Raw genomic sequence first — 22,662 nt, forward strand, 5'->3', positions numbered from 1 at the left:
GTCATTATCCCCCTATGCGCCGATCTATGGCATGGAGATGTTTTAACCAAGGAAGAGTTCGCGGGGCCCGACATGCAAGACTCACCACACTCCGCTACCGAAGTGGGCATCAAATGAAGAAGGCGATAGGCTTGCTTAGTTTCATGGAGAAACCCCGTCTCATATCATCTTTTCAAAGGAGAAGCACGCCAGTCTTCCCCTGTCAAGCCAAAGTTTGGCTCGCTCCCATACCAAAGGAGAGCGGGCTTTTATCATGAGTCATGATGAAAAATGGAAAACCGTATATCAGTTCCGTTGTTAGCAATTAACAAGGGAGAATACCACCCAGTCTCTCCGGCCAGTAGAATGCGATGATAGCAACCGTCCACAAGAGGAAGTACCGGATGCACCGCGACAGCTACAGGACGGGACCAACTCCACCACGGATGAACTTGAAGTTGTCAACGTCGGGAGCGAGGAATCTCCGTGACCCATCTCAATCAGCTCGACTCTGTGCGCCGACGAACGCGCAAAGCTGGTAGACCTTCTCAAAGAATATCAAGACATATTCGCATGGATATACGAGGAAACGCCTAGCTTAGACGAGAAGCTGGTCACTCACCATCTACACATAATACTCGGATCCAAACCGGTCAAACAACCGCTGAGACAGTTCAGGCACGATGTGGAAGAACATATCAAGATGGAGATTCAAAAGCTGCTGGCCACTGGTTTCATCAAACCCATTCACCATCCTACTTGGTTGACCAACGTAGTTCCGGTAAAAAAGAAGAACGGACAAATCAGGTGATGTGTCGATTTTAGGGATCTAGAAAAATGTTGCCCTAAAGATGATTTTCCGCTTCCTAACATCGACATGCTGGTAGACGCCACCAGTGTACACGGTATGTTCTCTTTCATGGACGGGTATAACGGCTACAATCAAATAAAGATGTACGAACACGACGCAAGTAAGACGGCTTTTCGAACTCCTCTCGGAAACTTTTACTATACTGTGATGCCCTTCGGTTTGAAAAATGCTGGAGCCACCTACCAATGCACCATGACTACCATTTTTCACGACATGATGCACAAGCAAGTCGAAGACTATGTAGATGACATAGTGGTTAAATCAAAACCTCGGATGACCCATATGGAGGTTCTGCGGCAGGTGTTTGAAAGGTGTCGCGAGTACAAACTTAAGATGAACCCATTGAAGTGTGCTTTTGGTGTCTCTTCGGGAAAGTTCCTAGGTTTCTATGTAACCGCCGAGGGAATTAAAGTCGAACCGGTCAAAAACCAAGCCATCCTCACGATGCCACCACCGCGAACTGTGAAAGAACTCAAGATTTTCATGGGTAAAATAAACTACATTCGCCGCTTCATACCAGGATTGGCTCAACTTGTTGCTTCGTTTACCCCTTTGCTAAAGAAAGGAGCGAGCTTTGTCTGGAACATGCTACAACAGGAGGCATTTTGGAAGATTCAGCAAATATTGTCTTCCCCAGCCATCATGAAGTCTCCCATACAAGGAAGACCGTTGTGCCTCTACACTGCTTTTAGTGACACTTCCGTCGGAGCTCTCCTCGCCCAAGAAGATGACGAAGGGATTGAACATCCCATATACTACATCAGTCGAACTTTAGGAGATGTCGAACTCAGATATATCAAAGCAGAAAAGGCGTGTTTGGCCTTGATTCACTCCATCCAGAAATTCAGACATTACTTACTCTCCAACAAAGTGGTGCTGATATCTAAGTCCAATCCTGTGAAGTTCTTCATATAAAAACCGGCCCTGATAGGGAGGCCAGCCAAAATGGCTCCTCCAAATGTCAGAATTTTACATAACATGCACTTCCCCAAGAGCTATCAAAGGGAAATCAATTGTGGATTTGCTAGCAGCGTTCCCGGGAGAGAATACCACCACAACACTACACGAGGACCTCCCTGGAGATTTTCCGGAAATCTCTTTTATCAAATAAGAAACGTGGCTACTATTTTTCGACGGCTTCACCACCCCTAACAATGGTACCGGAGGAGCAGGCGTGGTTCTAGTATCCCTGTCTTGTGAATTCTTCTCGCACTACTTTAAGCTAGACTTCCCTTGCACCAACAATTCAGCAAAATATGAAGCCTTTCTCATCGGACTGTCATTAGCTAAACAAGCTGGAGCCACGCGTCTGGAAATAATAGGTGATTCTAAATTACTCGTCAACCAGGTGAATGGAGTATATGCACTGAAGGAAGTAACATTGGCCCCGTATAGAGCCGAGGCACAAAAGCTACTAAATTACTTCGCCGACTCGACAATAACGCATGTTGGCTGCAACGGTAACAAACATGTTGATTTTCTAGCCACACTAGCATCGAAACTGCAATTCGAAAGTTTTGAGGAAACCCTGACATTAAGGAGATGAACCGTGGCTTCAACATGGCTTTCGCAACCCGAGGAGACTGAAGCTGGCGACTGGAGAACACCGATGATCCAAGAGCTTAACAGCTCGCTTTCCCAGGGAAAGGTCAGTCTCAAAACTTTACAAAATTTCTTCATGCTCCAAGGAATTCTGTACCATCGGAACCCAGACGGTTCCTTGTCAAGATGCCTCGGGAAGGAAGAGGCACAACAACAACAACTCAACCGCGTTCATGGTGAAATTTGCGGGCTAACACTAGTGGTAACACTCAATCGCCATTTGCAACGCCTTGGCTACTACTGGCCAGAAATGGAGGCTCAATCTCGGTTGCTTCAAGGAACCTGTTCCAATCGTCAACCGTCGCCGCATCAATCGGAAGTCTTCAATATTGGCCATGCCGGGGACTGGCAGGAGCCATACATCAGTTACCTCCGCGACGGAATACTCCCTACCAACAAGAAGAACGCAACCAAGATAAAACAAAGGTCCAGGAGATTCATATTCCATGAAGGAGTCTTATATCGTAAAAGCTTTGGAGGAAGTTTGCTACGGTGTTTGAACGGGTAAAAATCCCGATCATGCTGAAAAAAATGTACGAAGGCGAACAATAAGGAAAACAGAAGTTATTTCTTCAGATACACGAGACATACTATAGGCCAACCACGGAGGATGATGCAGCTGTCTTTGTTCAGAAATGCAAAAAATGTCAAATCCACGGAAACCTTATCCATGTACCGTCGACTCCTCTACACTCAATAAGCAGTCCGTGTCCCTTTTATAGCTGGGGACTCGACATCATTGGGAAGATAAACCCACCGTCGTCGAAACATCACAAATACATAACAACCGTAACCGAGTACTTCACCAAATGGGTTGAATCGATCCTTTTACGGGGAACTACCGGAGCCACAATCGCGGCGTTCATTAAGGAGTACATCATCTTCCGATTTGGCGTGCCTAAACATATCATCACCGACAACAGCACTCCTTTCGCCAACAAGCAATTACGGGAATCACTTGAAAATTATGGAATTAAGCAACTTTTCTCCACCGTGTACTTCTCCAAGGAAAAAGACAGGCCGAAATCACTAACAAGACTTTGATCTGAATCCTCAGTTGGACAGTGCACGATAATCCTCGGACATGGAACGAACAATTTCCAATGGCACTTTGGACGTACCGGACATCGCCAAGAAATTCCACTGGCGCCTCTCCCTACTCCCTCGTCTACGACGCAGATGCAATCCTCCAAGCAGAAATCAAAATCCCATCAACTAGGATTGCCGAAGCAAGCGGAGTTTAATGGAATGAAGCTGAAGCATTAAACGCCAGGGTAGCAGAGTTGGACACTGTGGATTCCAGAAGATCCAGAGCGGAAGAACACACGCAAGCATACAAAAATAGAGTTTCCAGAGCATATAACAAAGCCATGAAGCCTCGGGTTTTTCAAGTAGGAGATTTGGTACTGAAGATTGCCAAACACATCCAGCAAGACGTGTCCGCACCAAAATTCTCCCCAAAATGGGAAGGGCCTTATATAGTCACGAAGGCATACAACAGTGGGTACTACAAGATCATTAAAGAAGACGGAGGAAAACTGGAAGCAGTCATCAACGGAAAGTGGCTCAAGGAACACTACGACTGAACGTCGCCTCAAACCTCTCCGCATCATAGCACGGCTAGCCAGGAATATTTCCGCTTTGTTTCACACCTCAGCTATCAAGTTTCTTTTAATTAAAGCAAATTAATAAAATTCTCTCATTTCTTCAAAACCGATACAAGAAAAAACAAATACATGCTCGAGACTCAGAAAGAAAAATCGAGCATCTCCCAACTATATAACTCGGAAAAGCCCATCCAACAGATTATAATTCCTCGAAAGCATCATCTTCAACCGTTTTTGATACCTTTCAGTCATGCTCTTCAAGTTCTGGATTGACTCTTCCACCTTCTGTGACTCCATAACCAGAGCCTTCTCTTCTTCCAAAATAGCCTTTGCAGCAGGGACAACATTAGCAAGAATACCGGCTCTGTCAACCTTCACAATGTCGAGACGATGCCGCAGCCAACTCACGTTGAACTTCAGATATTCACAGGTAGACACCATGTTCTCCCACTTTTGAATAGTTGGTTCCACGATGGCATGGATGGATATACTTTCCATTTCAGCGACCATGGGCAAGAGATAATTCACCGTGGAAACCAAGGAAGACGGGCAATTTTGCACCACGCTCCTCGTAACAATGTGGCCATATCTTCTCCAGATCTTCGTGTAAAGAGTCACGAACTCCTTCTGCACCAGAAACCCACCAATGTTTTGGCAGTTATAAGATAAACACTTCATGCGGATTTCGAACGACAAACCTGCATTGGGATACTCATGACAAGAAATGCCTAAATCGGCGTTTTCTAGATCTGCAGCGGTTGGCAGGATCGGACTTGAAGGAAGAGGGGCAACCAAATCATCATCATCAACGACAGTAACACATGCTCCAATAGGATATCTCTGTACAGAAGAAGATGTTTTGTCACTCGTCAGCAAACAACGAAACATCTATTGGTCAATGGAAGCATACCGGTATAATATTCTTGAATCGGATGATCCAGGTAGGGGAATTGTCGCGAGAATCAGGCCTTATGCGCTTGACTGAAAAATCTAGCTGGCTCGAGGATGATTCACTTCTGATCGACATGATAAAGAAATATAGACTCGATAAGAGGAAACTTTGTCTTGAAATGGGAAAGACGATGCAACTTCACCGGCATAAATACTGCGAAAACCCTAAAGGAAGAAAGAGAAACGGAGGCTGAGCAGACAAGATGGGACTACATAACAACCGGAAAATCATCCTCAACGAAACCTCTTGTCAAAACCCTAATAAAGGGTGAACAAAAGAAACACGAGGGCGTGACACTTTGGAGTTTAAATGAGGAAAGTATTCCCTATCTGAGCCACGCATGGAAGGACACACTGCGCTAGCAAGCGCCCACAACAATCCAGCGTCCACACCAGGCCAGTGCACACGCCAAGACAGCGCCCATGCCACGCCACACCGGCAGCTCATGCACGCCAAGTCTATGCCAACGTCCCGCCAGGTCAATGCTAACGGCTCATTCCAAGCCAATCCAATACTAACGACTCCATTCCAATCCGACCGATGCTAAAGGCTCCATACCAAGCCGACCAATGCTAACGGCTCACTCCAAGCCATTACAACGCTAACAGATTTATTCCAAGCCGAGCAACGCCAGTGGATCACTTCGCACCAAGCAATGCAAGCGGCTCCCTACCGAGCCAAATTCGCGCAAAGCCACCAACATGGGAATCGCAGATGTTCCTTGCCTCCGAAAAAGGTTAGCCGGATCTTCCTGATCATATTTTCATGACTTGTCGTTCCGATTTTGTCCTTGTCTGTCACCATCTTATGCTTACCTCGCAACAACGCTCCTATTCCGAGCTAAGCAAGGGACTTAATGTTGATGGTGGTTTTTAGCTTAGGGTTAAAATCGTAAAACCTTAGTCTGACGTGACATCGCTCTGTAAGGAAACGGAGCCGTGAGTACCAATATCTCTACTAGCGCATTTATTGAGCCTTTCAATACGTCTACGAGAAATTTACCAGGATACCTTTTTTTATATATCTATACGCTATGTTCCACGACAGAACCCTCAAGTATCGACTGGCATTGTCTTCGCACATGTCAGCCGCGCATGCTATCCAAGTGTGCCAACGACATTCCAACCATGCCAGCCACACCCCTGCGTCAAAGGCATGCCAACCATGCCAGCGCTCCACCGTGCCAACGGCATGCCAACCATGTCAGCCACAACTCCGCGCCAAAAGCATGCCAACCAATCCAGCCGCAGCTCCGTGCCAACGTCATGCCAACCATGCCAGCCCCACCTCCGCGCCAGAGGCATGCCAACCATGCCAGCCACACCACCGTGCCAACGGCATGCCAACCATGCCAGCCGCACCACCGTGCCAAAGGCATGCCAACCATTCCACCGCACCTCCGTGCCAATGGCATGCCAACCATGCCAGCCACACCTCCGCGCCAAAGGCATTCCAACCATGCCAGGCGCACCACCGTGCCAACGGCATGCCAGCCACATCTTCGTGCCAAAGGCATGCCAACCATGCCATCCGCACCACCGTGCCAACGTCATGCCAGCCACACCTCCGCGCCAAAGGCATGCCAACCATGCCAGCCGCACCACCGTGCCAACGACATGCCAACCATGCCAGCCACATATCACGCACCAAAGGCCCAACCATGCCAGACGCACCGCCGTGCCAACGACATGCCAAAGCCATGTCGGCCATGCCTCCATGCCGCTGGCTGCCTAACGGAGGGTTGCAACAATCAATGACTACCCTTCCCTCTAAGATGCAAATCTCAGCCGTACAAGTTCGCCACCAAACGCGTGGCAACTTCTGGCCAATGCCAAATTCCATGGTTTATGCCGAAACCCTAATTTGGCCGCTCCTAAAACATGTCAAAGCCATGCCGGCCATGCCTCCATGCCGCTGGATGCCAAACGGAGGGTTGCAACAATCAAAGACTACCTTTCCCTCTGAGATGCAAATCTCAGCCGTACAAGTTCGCCACCAAACGCGTGGCAAATTCTGGCCCAATGCCAAATTCCACGGTTTATGCCAAAACCCTAATTTGGTCGCGCCTAAAACATTTCAAAGCCATGTCGGCCATGCCTCCATGCCGCTGGCTGCCAAACGGAGGGTTGCAACAATCAACGACTAACCTTCCTTTAGAGATGCAAATCTCAGCCGTACAAGCTTTCCACCAAACCGAACGATTTGTGGCAACCTCTTTGCTGCGATGCTAAAATTCTGCAGTTTGCGCCAAACCCTAATTTGGTCGTGCCAAGAGCATGCACGAGCCATGCCGGCCATTCCTCCATGCCCCTGGCTGTCAAACGGAGGGTTGCAACAATCAACGTATACCCCTCCTCCTGAGACACAGATATCAGCTGTACAAGCTTGTCGCCAAACCACACGACTTGTGGCAACCTTTTGGCTACGCTGCCAACTCTTTGGTCACGGCACCCTAATTGGCCACGCCAAGAGCATGCGCAAGCCATGCCATCATCGTGGCCACAACACCGGATACCAACGGAAGGTAGCCACAATCAACGGCTACCCTTCCTCTCAAGATGCAAAATATCGGCTGTCGAAGGTAGCCACCGAACCGGCAAGCCTCTCAATTTTAACTTGCCAAACAATAGCAACATGCTACATGTTTTCCAGGAAAACACTCGAGACATCAAGACATGTCACAAACTGGGGGATGCTCATCAAGGTATTGGTCTGGCGGTTTACAACATGAGAGTGTCATAACAGTAAGGCGGTTATTAATGACAGGAAATACTGGTGAAACGTATCCTTCATTATGGAAACATCAATTTTAGGCGTTACCCGTTACCATTCTCTTCCATTACTCAACCGTTTCCACTTCTTACGAGGCCAGGGTACGTTTTGTTGTGACTTGTATAAATAGGTCTCACCTATTTCCACCAAACAACAAGTTTTGGTCAGGAGAATACAACACTCAGAAATCACCTGTTAGCTTTCCACATTGCTAGCGTTTCACTTTCTGATACAAGTCGTAAGACAACCACTCTTCCAGAATCAACTATTCTGGTCTCAACACTCCCTTCGCTTCCCTCCCAAAGACCAACCCTTCTCCTTTACTTTGTGATCGAAGCAAGTCTGGAATGGCCATTTCTTGGTTTAGGCCGGATTTGTACAGATTGATCTCTCGAATCTAAAGTACTCCTGTGAAGTACATTGTTTAGGGTTTAGACTTGTTTCTCAACCATACAAGAAATTACCAAAATCAGCAGAAACCGTTTTCACCCTCAAACAGTTGTTGATGCTCTATCACTTTTACGCGAGTAGCTTCAAGCACTAAAGACATATCGGTGTGAAAGTTGGACCGATACAAGATTAATTGTTATAATCATAAATAATAGTGATATAACATTTAGCCATTCAGTTTTGTAAAGAATTATTTACCAATGATACTGGGAAGAGAAGATACTAGAGAGGAGAATGTGAAAAGACGAGGGTACCCAAATATACCTCAATCTAAAACTTCTCCACCTATAAGTCCTTTCTACAAAAGTGATTGTCTATGGACTGAGTCGAAACAATACAACTAATCGGTTCACACTTTGTGTTATCGTCTATGGTTACGATATCGAGGCAATACGATAACAAGATAACTTATGTAATTGAGTATGGATACAAGATCGAGACAATACAACAACGAAGTATGATTACTTAATAAATGGTTCGGGCTTAACTAAACACAATATGATTCCTATCAAGTAATTAGGAGTTAACGTTTGCGTATTTCACTTCTAATTATAATAAAAACAATTATAATTGCGGAAATAGAAAAGTAAAAGACACATCAAGATTTTTTGAACGAGGAAACCACAAATGCAGAAATACCCCGGGACCTTTTCCAGAATTGAATAGTCTCAGGATTAAGCCGTTATACAAAATATAAACCAACTTCGTATAGTTGAGACCAAGCAACTAAACCTATAGTTCACCTAGTTCCGCTTGTATCCCTGTGCCTCCAACTTGCAATAAGTCACGCACTTGGAACAATTCCTTTGGTTTGTATTCCAAACAGTAAAGGAACAACAAATCTGTTCGGCAACAATTCTTTTCAAACAACGTGATATGAGTTTGACAAAAGGCTCTTCCTTTTATCCCAATAAACTCATTTGTCAGGTTCTTAGATCAATCTCTTAACAACTACCAAAGTAATTGTCTAGACTATGCAATCAATACTTTGAATCACAAAGAATTGTATTGATGCCGATCTACTCAACTAATCAATCCAATTTATCAAAAGATAAACCGGTTATAGTTGGATCCCCAGCCGATCAAGTTTTGTGCACACCAAAGATTATGAACTCAAATAAGAAATCTTCTTTGTCTTCAAATCTTCTTAGATCTTCAATAAACACCTGCATACAATCAACTTGAATCTCTTGTGATCAATCACACACAGAACGGAGTTTGTTAACAATGGATTATCACAAGACGTCTTTAGATCTACAAACAGTTCTAAAGATCCCCGTCGAAACTTTGACCTAGTTTGAGTGAATCTTATATCAGAAGAGAAGATTCTCAAGCATAAACAAACTAGGTGCAATCAAAGTTCAACAATCGTTAGTCAATCAAATCAATCGAAAACTAATAATAAACTGCAATTATCTAGTTTCCCACTAACGGTACTCGTAGACCTTCCCAATCCCAAAGAAGTCTTTAAAATGAGCGGTCGTAAGAGATTTCGCCTAATTAGGGTACTTTCCTCTCCGAATAGACGGCTCCACTAGTAACAACACAACAAGGTAGTTTTGCCAGCTCTGAGGATTAGTTAGCTTGAAATGCAAACTTCAATATTTATAGACCAAGGAAGTTTGGACACCAAGGAATTTCCAAAATCGAAAATATTCTCAAGATATGCAATATATTTCTAAATTCGGTTTTCATAACTCCTGGAAATGCTCTGTCCAGATATTGACCGAAATCTCAGTAGAAAATCTCCAATTAGTAAATGCACATTACTAATTTTTATTTTCTAAAGATATGCATTTTAATTACTGTAAAGTAAAAGCATATAAAACTAAAAACCTTAATTAAAAGATTCTCAATTTATTTCGATCCGGGATTATCCTTTAGTTATTAAGGAATATCTTTGAACAATAAAAGATAAGAATTACTGCACATGTTCAAAGTATGTCGACATCCTTACTTTGTAAATCCTCTTTCATATTTACAATCTTGGAACCGATTTTCCACACTTCCAAACGAGTTTAGAATTGGTTCATCTGACTTCCAAGAACTATGTGATTGGTTATCCTATCAAATCAGCATTAATGGGTTTCATGGTTCTACTAAAACAAGTTTCAGTTATACCTCCATGTGGGTACTAGGATCGGTCACACTATCTTTCCAAAAATTGGTTGACTAGGTACTAGGATCGATTACCATATATATATGGTATCTAACTTGTATTCGGCTGCACAAGTTATAGGATCGGTTCCCCAATTACTAAAAACTTGTTGCACCTCTTACAGGGATCGATTCCCCTTTTGTGATCGGTTGAATCTCTTACTAGGATCGGTTCCCCAATGTCTAGAGTTTGTCATACCAATTACAATAAATCGATCATACCATCTCAGGTGATTACTTAAGATCGGTTTCACTAATAAAAGCCATACCAATACAAAAGTTAGGCATTGTGAGTAGTTTTACCAAGATACATAAACAAGTTATGAGCGGTTATACTAAACACACATATTGGGAATCCAAAGATTTGCAATGAATAACAATACCAATAAGCCTAGTGATTTCCCTTTCGATTCACAGAACAAGTTTATGAATGTACTTCCTTTAAATGAATGTAAAACATTGTTTCCTTGGAAGAAATATTCACCCATACGCATACATAATCACAATAGCATTCATATGATTTTGTCGATGTCTTATATACGAAGTTCAAAAGATATATGTTATACTTTGTATTGTAATTCCTTAATACTATGTCTAACTAGAGTATAATCATTCACAGCTTCGCAGTTATGTTTTCAATATGCACGACTTGAAAGATACGTTAGGAATGAAACAGTTCAAGTCAAATATTGCTAACCTCAAGAGGAAGGATGACGTCGTCGTTGTAGTTCTTACTTCTTCACATTATTCAAGTCTTCACACAATACTTGTATGTCTCATATCCTAATAACGTTCTAGCTAACATTACGAAGTTGACTCTAGTAAATAATCAAGCGACTTCGCTAAAATATGACAACCAAACTTGACATACCAACACTTGGTGGGTTCAACCGAACTATTCTTTAACAATCTCCCCCTTTGTCAATTTTAGTGACAAAACTCTTACATCATATGTATAAACAAATTACAAAAATGCATTACACATACGCTTGATTCCAAGTTTCAACAACACAATAACCTGTATACATTCAATCCATAAATGACGTTGTTGACATTATAATAACAAAGTTAATACTCCCCCTAAAGGTAAGATAGGTAGATTTTTAATCCGCACGTCTTTCTTATTCCTTTGTAGTTAAGATAACCACAAGTATCATCATTATATGTTACTCCCCCTTAGTCTATACTTTATTCTTTCGTTAGATATAATGTTTAAGCACCATTGTCCTTTCCTTAATAATACCAAATCAGTCACAATTATCTGTGGTATTTGTGGCAAAGGCTGCAGCTCTGTGTAGGTTGCAGTTCAAAAAGAACTGGGACATCAAAGAGGTTATCAACTATTTGTAACAATGGACTTGTGCCTGAAGAAATCTCAATCGAGACTTCAAACTCTTATATGAGCCTTATGTCCTTGCTTCTTTTCCAAGTCACTTCCCCCAAATTCTCTCTAAATCCCGATTGATTATCAGTGTAAGTTTTCTTGTAGATACACAAATCTCTGATTAATTTTTATGACATAAGAATTTTGTTGCGAGAACCCTAATTTTTTTGTTCAAATTTTTAATAAATATTTCTGAATTAGGTAATATTATATGTTATATTGTCTGTAGGTTTTGGATTTTGAGTTAAAGAATTCTTGAAAACGGCACAATCAGTGATTGAAGTTCCATCAAAGGGTGGGTTTAGTTTCGATCTATGTGTTAGAAACGATATGCTCGCCAAGAAAGGTGTTCAACTTCCTTCTTACAGGAAAACGGGTACCACCATTGTTGGTCTTGTCTACAAGGTAAGCATCTTTCTCTTTGTATTTATGATTATTTTCATGATAAATTTTGTATATGGTTCACATAATAATTATGAACTAGGGTTCGAATTGTAAGGGTGTTAGGATGTGTTGGAATGAGTCAATTGTTGCAATGTAGATGATGAATCAGGTTTTATTTATCCTTGTTGAGGTGCTTTTGTATGTGTTTCTACCGTTCCCATTGTTCTCCCCGGGATGGTGTTGTATATTAGTATGGTTTTCATTAATTGGAACTAGAGTTTCGATTGGATGCCCTTTTCGTTAAGTGTAATTGATTTAGGGCAATTAGTGAGCTTTATGCTTGATTTTTTTTGTACATGAAGCTTAAAATTGGTTAGCTAGGTTTGTTCAAGTTCGCCTAGAAAATGTCTTCTCTACTTTTGAGAAGCAAGTAAGGGTGTTAGGATGTGTTTTGGAATGTATCAGTTGTAACTTTAGGCCTCCTGCTGCAATGTAGATGTTGAAACCAATCCTGTTATAACAAATCATGATAAAATTGCGGCGTCATGGTTTCAGTCTTTGTGGTAGTTGATGGTATTTGTTCTCATTTTTTGCCTAATTGCCACTATAGGATGGTGTTGTTCTTGGAGCGGATACAAGGGCAACAGAAGGAACCATTGTTTGTGACAATAACTGTGAAAATATTCATTACATGGCACCTAATATTTATTGTTGTGGAGCAGGAACTGCTGCTGATACAGAAGTAACATGAGTTAAACTCCGAGCAAGTTCTCCATAGTCTCCTCATTAAACGAGAGTTAGAAATACAATTTAACCATCAAGGACAATGACCAAACTAAGAATAAAACACATAGATTATACACTACCATATTTTAGAAATTTACTTGCGAGAAAGAGTTTAAGCATTTAACAGTTCAGTTAAACTAGCTACTAAGTCTAAATAATTACACGTGCACTACACACGGGAATGCTTAATAACAAGGACCAAATATATATATATATATATATATATATCAACAGATATGTATTACAACTATGCCAACAGACGAAGAAGTGCAAAAATTTGAACGTCGACAGTTACTAGAACATCCAGCTATAAACATCATAGAGTCAAATGTGCACATCATTCAGAAAAATATAAACACAGGCATCCAAAGAACACAACGACTTTACGCAACAAAAAAAAAACAACATAACGCATTATATATGTATACATACATCTCTGTCAGCAGAGATTGTGAAAAACATTCCAATACTCCAACCAACCCACATAAATGTACTAAACACTTCCTATATACATCTCAATAGAGTTCCCATTTAGGGAACACACCTTGGTACTCCACTAACTTTCTCACCTGTGATATTACACAATGACAAAGAAGACCTATTTCAACCCCTGGTTAGCTAGACAAATTTACTTATCAACCAAATCGTAGAGCAAGCTAAAAATGATATATGCAAAATCGTCATTTTCCATCAATGACGCTTCCGAGATCGAAATTCAACATTTCACGGGAAAGGTAATACATGACATTCTCCCAATTCACATAAAGCAAAATATACGACCACAACAATATTTATCGGAAACCGATAACAGTGACCCAATATAATTTAATCAACCATTAGATCAGTGCGTATAATTATTTTCATAACCCTTTCTTGATTGTATAATATCAAGGGTCGGGATCCTCTAACAAATGCGTTTGACAAACAATTTTGATAAATTTTCTAGACCATTAGATGAGAATAATCTAATGGCTCCTAATTATGCTGATGTGTTGAGTAACTACTTCTTTTTTTTCTATTCGGCTTTGTTTTAGCCGAGCCAAAAACTAAGCCTTAATAAACGGAAAAGTAAATATATCATGTACATCTTCTCCATAAAAAAATAAATAAAATAAACACGATCAATTAGGTGATTTTTTCTTCAGCTTAGTGTATACCATGATCAACAGAGAAATAAAGGAGCTGCACTCACGTTACAAGAATGAATTCCCCCGCCTACTATAATACTGTTTCCATATAAATGTGCCTAAATGAAAATAGCTCGTCAATGACTGTATGTTCCACGGTGTGATGGGTGTTTACTTTTATACTTTAGATCAATATGGGTCATAAAGCTCCATGAAGTTTATACCTCCAAGTTTTTGCTTGTAAACGATGACAGATTCTTTGGCAGTGTCAAGGCACACCTTCAGTCTAAACATTCCACTAGTCCGATTACAGTTCCACCATGCTAACATTTATTAATTTTGCGGTAGCATATATTTACTATTTTCATTTTATAAGGTGCTCCTCCTGGCAAATCCCACAACTTTGGTAACATACCGCCATTCATGAATTTCTAAGTAACAATCTGACGTGATCATGATTTTATTCTCTTAATTACATGGGAGTTTTTCGTTAACCCACGTTAAATCTAAAACAACGACATATGATTAGCTAAATCATAAAATGAAAATTAACTTATATTGACAGTACTACGAGGAGGAGCAAGGGAAGAAGACGATAAACCTAAAAAAAGAAAATACCTAACCAAGATCGTGTTTTCTTCGTGGAGGAAATATGGGCAAAACTTACTTTTGCTATTTTATTTTAGAATAAAAAGCAAATAATCTTGGCTCGGCTAACTGAGCCGAATAGAAAAGAGTTGGTTATATCGCCACATCATCAAAAATATAAACAGTTAGATTTTCTTCATCCAATGGATTAGGAGATTTGTCAAAAGGGTTTGTCAAACCCCTTTGTTACACGATCCTGATCCTAATATCAATAAATATAAAAATCCAATTAAGGCCTCAACTTATGAATCTAAGTGATTTGAAATAGTTCGAGATAGTGTTTGTCTTTCTATTGACCCCAAATAGTACGATGAAATGCATAATCAAGGTATTAGGAATCACTGTTAACAATCCATACACAATCACCAAGAACCAAGTAGATCAACAAATTAGGACGATATAAATCAACCTCATACTTGACTGAAACTAGGTTTTATTAAATTTATTTCTACACGAAAAAACCATGAATTCTAATTGTATGTCAGATCTATAGATTTTCAAGTTAAAATTGTTCCTAAATCTGATTTAATAAAGAGTCTAAAAGAAAACTTGCCTTAGCATTGATCTCGCGCATCCAGTGTCCAATCTTCTCAAGAAGAAATTGAACTACCAATCAATCCCTAAAGCATAGCAAAATTTGAAATCAAAATATAATCCTTGATTAACAAACAATGTGTGGATGACAAGGAATACCCGAGAATACTTAAAATTAATCCCTTGCTTATTCTCCCTAATATTTTTTTTCATATTGCTAGATCACCACATCTGTCGTTTCTCCCTTATTCCTTTTCTTTGTTTCAAGTTTCAACTGATATGTTCGAGGTGAGATCTATTCTTCCTATAAATTCTGTCAACCTAACTAGGATAATACTAGGTAACCACTTAAATTGGTTAAGGGGCAACTACCACCTATAACTATAAGGAATAGCCTACAAATTATAATTCCTTAGATTAAATTTCTTTCTAACCATATATTTAAGTTGTACTAGTAATTAACTTCTTAAAAAGATGGTATATTACAATCTAACCCACTAGGAAAAGGATTTCGCCCTCTAAATCAGGCCTACAACATGGACATAGAGATGCGGAAGATGACAAATAACATCCACACGCTCCTAAGATGCCTCTCGTGCATCCTAAAAGTTCCATTACATGACACTTTGAGAAACAGTATCACCTAAAATCGTAGTTTTCAAAAATTACCATTCCAAGATATAGGTCGAACTGTCAGTTCAATAAGGTTCTACATGTTTGACCCGTTCCTTATCAACTAACTCTTTGTAGAATACAAAAACGCGGAATGTGTAATGCATTTCTGACTGTTGTGGTTACTATACCAGCTGATATGCCAAATTTCATCCTTTTTAAAACTAGAAAAAGTTCCAATACGCTTAGGATCAAGATCTAACATCTTCCAAATCTCGTGACATCCTCATACGGAACACCGTAAGCAACATTTTTATATGCTTATAAGTTCTTCATATTAAGAATCAACCCCAAAATTATGTCGTTGTAGGATTTCTCTCCAATCTGAAAGTAAGGTACACATAAGAATCTCCACCTACAAACATCCTTCTTTCTACATGATCGTTACTAGTTTTCTATAGGTTGTACGTACTTCACATATTTTATATAAAACAAACATAAGTTGATTAGAGACTCGGCAAGAGAGGTACGTACTAACCCATCTGGTTAAGATTTTAATGCACGTCGAGGGGGAACACACACGCCCCGTTATCACATGTTCTCTTTAGGGATATAATATCATCTGATAGTACCCAAAGCGTACACAACACCACGAACTTAACTGCCAGATTAACTAGCTGAGTCAAAAATCACCTTAACCATACCAAGAATTATCTTAGCAAGTCCACATAGAAGACCAATAACAACAAGGAGGACCAGACACTTCCAGCTTAGTCTATATCCCATAACAATCTATCTGTTGAATCCCTGGATCCCTTCATCCCCGCAATAAATTAAATAAATCACGCTACAAAATTTTGTGACGCGGTATAATAATTTAACAAACCCTTTTGTATATAAATAACAACCACAACCATACTAAAGAAAATCGACCAGAACTCAATTAGTTATTCTTCATATACCAATCTCTAACTCAAGTAAATCACGTGATATACCAGTCTAGATATCAACTCCATATACGAATCTGGAAGGTGAAGGCACTTTCTGAGAGTTTAAAGTCCAAAAACGACGCTATCCTAGGACACCAAACTCTCCATAGAAAACAAGTATAAAATAAACTATGCCTAATTATTATAGTTTAAGCTACATTGCTTGGCAAAAAAGATCTTAAAGTTCGAGGTTAACAAATTGAAGGCATGTAACAAACAATTTATTCAGAAATATATAAGATATATAAGCATGGTATTATACTAGTCACACAAAAGTAAAATTTTAGACAACAAAATTGAAGAAAACAAACTAAATTCACCTAGTCCTTGCGACAACAGTACACACGGTTACATTACCTATGTTTATTAGCTAAACTCTTACAGTCCAGTGGTTGCTCTATGAAATATGTCATTCCATTACCTACTACCGGGATCTTTAGAACTCAACACTGTTAGCTTTTGTAAATTTCTCCAACACCACATGACCATGAAAATTAAACTACTTACACCACTACACATGTTCATATCAAGATCACCATAGTTTTAGGCGAGATTGTTTACATAAATAACATAAACTACTATCAACATTGGTCCATAATTAAGAAAAGTGGACTAGTCACAAACAACATGCAACAGTTATCAGGATTAATTCTAATTCTCACCTAACAACGACAATAATTTTGCAATTTCTACATGGATACCGAGATGGTCCCAAGTGTTTAACCTTCTATGACATAGCTAGTAGTACAGAGATAAACTTGCTACTAAAACACATGCCGCTGCTAAAACGAATTGGCTCATTCCAGAATGACGCCTATTTCCCAAACCAAGCTATTCCTTTCAAATCTTATTCAAATTTCACAAAACTTTTGAATTTATTCCCTTTAGTTCCATCCTAATTTAAACCGACCTAAAAGAATATCATTCCAATAAATTTTTACAAAACATAAGTTGATGCTATCTCAAGGTCCATGATCTTAAACTGAGGCACCAAGTCCTAGGGTACTAGATACACGAGATGTCTTCCACTATGAAAATATGTGTCAACCTAGTCAACAATACTATAAATTCCAAATTTATCAAGTCAAAATCTATTAAGTTGATGATAACCTCATTGCACATAAAATTATTAATCATCGACAATTATATGATTAATCAGCTAACTCAAAGAATTAAGTACACAAACATAACACCCCATGTTCCTTATCCTGAAAATCTGAAACACCTCTCAGTAGTGAATCGAGTCAAACAATTTTACCATGTCTTGGTCTTTCTGATCCTTGGTGTCGCATGTCCTAGTTCAATAAGAGACTTTACCTACCCACTTGGCAGTAGTAAACCAAGGATCCCATCAGTACACCTATGGAAAGGGAATAAAAAGAAAATAAAAATCAACATTCCAAGTATATCTTTACAACTTCCATGCTCAAATGTAGACTTACTGGTACACATCCGCGAAAGTCCATATCTTCGGAACACATCCACAGAAGTCCAATATCCGGAACACATCCGCGAAAGCTCAATCTCCCAGAAAACATCTGCAAGGAAATTAGCGCTTTGAGTATTGCTTTTAAATTGCATCCCCAAATATGGACTCATCGGAACACATCTACATGAGTCTAGCCACCGCTGTTTTTTTGCAGTAAGCATATTCTATAGTATGAAAGCTTTCACACACAAGGTTTCCGGTGACTATTTTTCTTTCTATTTTTACCAAAGTGATTTTTATGATTAGTACAATTTAATTACGCCGAATAAAAACGTAACCATTCTCAGTATAATGGTACCATCATCATCTGTAAGACATCAAGGACTACTATGCACAATCTCTTCAACTTAAATAAAACATGAATGTATATGTATATGTATTAACAAATTATGTCCTCTGTAACAGAACAAGTCGAGCTGTTCACTATAGCAGCATCAGAACTACCAGTCACATGTAGAACATTCACTACGCCAAAGGATATTTTTTTTAGAGCCTATAATCATTTTTCTTGAGTGTACATCCTATTATCCTAATGTTGCTAAATTCTTGAACAATTTAGAGACCGACGCGAAGCTCGGAAGACAATACACTTAGATTTCATGTGACCAAGTATTTGTACGCAGGTAATATACACTCGAAACAAAAAAAAGCAGTCCAGTGAGAAATTTTGTACAAAATATATGGACAAATCAACAAGGATCCCTACTGTTACGACAATATGATAAAGCGTGAACCTTGCCTAAAATTCTTCCATATAAAAATAGTTAGCTAGCTGATAGAATATAACTTCAAGAACTATACCAAGCAATTAATACTCCCAAACCAACATAGTCGTGTTTCTAAGCATGCCAGCAAGGAAGCAACTTTACCGTAACTAAATGATCACTACAATATCCAGCAAAATCATGGAACATGCTATTCTCGTTTATTCAAAGAGTGGTTAACCTTATAAAGCTACAACCAATTCACATCACATGTTACTACATGAGCACAATAATTAATATAGAAGATCACTCGCTACAGTCACATCTTCATCTTAATACAATGGACCACCAGACGATAAAATTCAACTAGCTTCGTACCAGTGATTTGTTATCCAACAATATGGTACATTACAGGACAACACAATGCAAATTGTGGGAATTAGTTATTTTCCTAATATAACAAGGTTTTATAAGTAAGTTCTACTCAACCGAATTCATAACCAACACAAAAGAAGAAGAACAAAAATCATAACATCACTTATTGTACAACTAATTGCAATCATACATACATATGTTTCCAATAATGCACCTAAGTCATGGACGTAATTATCAAAAGCGTCCTACGCTCACTCCCCAATCCCTAAAGGTTTTTTAACCTAAGCTCTAATACCAACTGTAACAACCCTTTCTTTCACCCAATCCTGGCCAGCATTTATGAGACAAAATAGGCCATTCTTTTAATCATAACTGAAGTACAAACTTCTAATTGTAGCCAAAAAGTCATTCCTTTAAAATATCTGTAAAGGTGTATTTGGGAAAAATGCAATACAGTGATATACTAATAAAGGTCAAATTTGATATAATATAGCCAACGACAGTCGTTTGGAAGAAAAATACAACTGTTAAAGAGATTCCTAATTCTAATTCAAAAGAGCAAATATGAGTTTCCCAAGTTCCGTTTAAAACCCCACTGCCTCATTACTCGTCGTTAAAAATAACTCAAGTGAAACAATGAACATTGATGTTCAACCTCAGGTAATTATCTCCTTATCCATTCCTTATCTTTGATTCTCTAAAGAAAAACCTGTAAAATGAGCAACATGAGTTAAAATCTGAGCAAGTTCTCCATAGTCTCCTCATTAAACGAGAGTTAGAAATACAATTTAACCATCAAGGACAGTGGCCAAACTAAGAATAAAACACAGTGAATATAGACTATACACTACCATATTTTAGAAATTTACTTACGAGAAAGAGTTTAAGCATTTAACAGTTCAGTTAAACTAGCTACTAAGTCTAAATAATTACACATGTGCACTACATACGGGAATGCTTAAGAACAAGGACCAAATATATATAGATCAATGGATATGTATTACAACTATGTCAACAGACAAAGAAGTGCAAAAATTTGAACGTCGACAGTTACTAAAACATCCATCTATAAACATCATAGATTCAAATTTGCATATTATTTAGAAAAACATAAATACAAGCATCCAAAGAACACAACGACTTTACGCAACAAAAAAAAAAAAACATAATGCATCATATATATATACATACATCTCTGTTAGGCAGAGATTGTGAAAAACATTCCAACCAATCCACAGAAATGTACTAAACACTTCATATATACATCTCAATAGAGTTCCCATTTAGGGAACACACACTGGTACTCCACTAACTTTCTCACCTGTGATATTACACAATGACAAAGAGGACCTATTTGAACCCATGGTTAGCTAGACATATTTATTTATCAATCAAATCGTAGAGCAAGCTAAAAATGATATATGCAAAATCGTCATTTTTCATCAAGGGCGCTGCCGAGATCGAAATTCCACATTTCACGGGAAAGGTAATACATGACATTCTCCCAGTTCACATAAAGAAAAATATACGACCACAACAACATTTATCGAATACCGATAACAGTGACCCAATCTAATTTAATCAACCATTAGATCAGTGCATATAATTATTTTCATAACCATTTCTTGATTGTATAATATCAATAAATATAACAATCCAATCAAGGCCTCAACTTATGAATCTAAGTGATTTGAAATAGTTCGAGATAGTGTTTGTCTTTCTATTGACCCCAAATAGTACGATAAAATGCATGATCAAGGTATTAGGAATCACTGTTAAAAATCCATACACAATCACCAAGAACCAAGTAGATCAAAAAAATCGGACGATATAAATCAACCTCATACTTGACTGAAACTAGGTTTTATTAAATTTATTTCTACACGGAAAAACCATGAATTCTAATTGTATGTCAGATCTTTAGATTTTCAAGTTAAAATTGTTCCTAAATCTGATTTAATAAAGAGTCTAAAAGAAAACTTTCCTTAGTATTGATCTCGCGCATCCAGTGTCCAATCTTCTCAAGAAGAAATTGAACTACCAATAAATCCCTAAAGCACAGCAAAATTTGAAATCAAAAATTAATCCTAGATTAACAAACAGTATGTGGATGGCAAGGAATACCCGGAAATACTTACAATTAATCCCTTGCTTATTCTCTCTAATATTTTTTTTCATATGGCTAGATCACCACATCTGCCGTTTCTCCCTTCTTCTTTTTCTTTGTTTCAAGTTTCAACTGATATGTTCGAGGTGAACTATATTCTTCCTATAAATTTTGTCAACCTAACTAGGATAATACTAGGTAACCACTTAAATTGGTTAAGGGGCAACTACCACCTATAACTATAAGGAATAGCCTACAAATTATAATTCCTTGGAATTAAATTTCTTTCTAACCATAATATATTTAAACTGTACTAGTAATTAATTTCTTAAAAAGATGGTATATTACATTTAGTATGTTTTAATTTAAAGTTTCATGTTTTTTTAGTATGTTTTAATTTAAAGTTTCAAATGTAGTGTAATAGATTATGAACTAGATTATCTAGGAACGAAATAAAAAGAGCAATCGTAACAAATCTATAATTAAATTCGACATTGTAGTTTTAATTTCTGAAGGGTTTACAGAGTGTCGGCATAGAAACATATCTTATTTACCAGGGCGAGTTTCTGCAAAACTATCCAAGTTCGAAAAAATCATATTTGCAGCATGGATTGTTAAAAATATTTTTATGCTGGCACATTTCAAATTCTATACAGGAACTTGGACCATTTCATCCCCACTTTCCCGCATGGTTTTAGAAAAATATTCCAATGCCGGTATTAGTTGCGGCATGAAATTATAATCACAAATCTACTCCGGAAATGGGTAATGCATCGATATTACAAAGAAAACTTACAATGAAAACATTTTACTAGAAATCTAAACATGTTCAACATAAACCAAACAACTAAATTGTGCTTAAATGTTCTTAATCCAGGTATCATAAACCCAAATTACTAAAGAGTTAATCCAAAAACAAGTTCGGAATTGTTCAAAACGTAACAACCACCATCCAAATGAAGAAACACAACTAAAGAGTTCATCACTTGGTCTTTTGCTTCTTGTGGACGTCCACCTTCCTCATTTTCCCGTACAAAGGTTTTGCACTTAGGTCTTCCATTTTATCGAGATTTTCCTTGACTTCCTTCATTTCTTCAAGGGATAACACCTCTCCTTTCTCGTACTTGCAACCA

The 22,662-nt window shown here is 38.8% G+C and overlaps 2 long non-coding RNA genes across 2 annotated transcripts; one reads left to right on the forward strand and one right to left on the reverse strand.

The window, feature by feature from the left end:
• The first annotated feature begins 11,810 nt into the window (after nucleotides 1-11,810).
• LOC113348830 lies at nucleotides 11,811-12,846 on the forward strand. Its single transcript, XR_003359795.1, has 3 exons — nucleotides 11,811-11,863; nucleotides 12,004-12,179; nucleotides 12,769-12,846. It is a non-coding gene; the product is annotated as an uncharacterized LOC113348830 (long non-coding RNA).
• A 5,037-nt stretch (nucleotides 12,847-17,883) lies between these two features.
• On the reverse strand, nucleotides 17,884-21,692 carry LOC113348831. The gene is made up of 4 exons (XR_003359796.1): nucleotides 21,561-21,692; nucleotides 20,078-21,473; nucleotides 18,297-18,392; nucleotides 17,884-18,214 (listed from the first exon to the last, which is right to left on the reverse strand). It is a non-coding gene; the product is annotated as an uncharacterized LOC113348831 (long non-coding RNA).
• Nucleotides 21,693-22,662: the final 970 nt, after the last annotated feature.

Source organism: Papaver somniferum, chromosome 2, assembly GCF_003573695.1.
Source record: "Papaver somniferum cultivar HN1 chromosome 2, ASM357369v1, whole genome shotgun sequence".
NCBI lineage: Eukaryota > Viridiplantae > Streptophyta > Magnoliopsida > Ranunculales > Papaveraceae > Papaver > Papaver somniferum.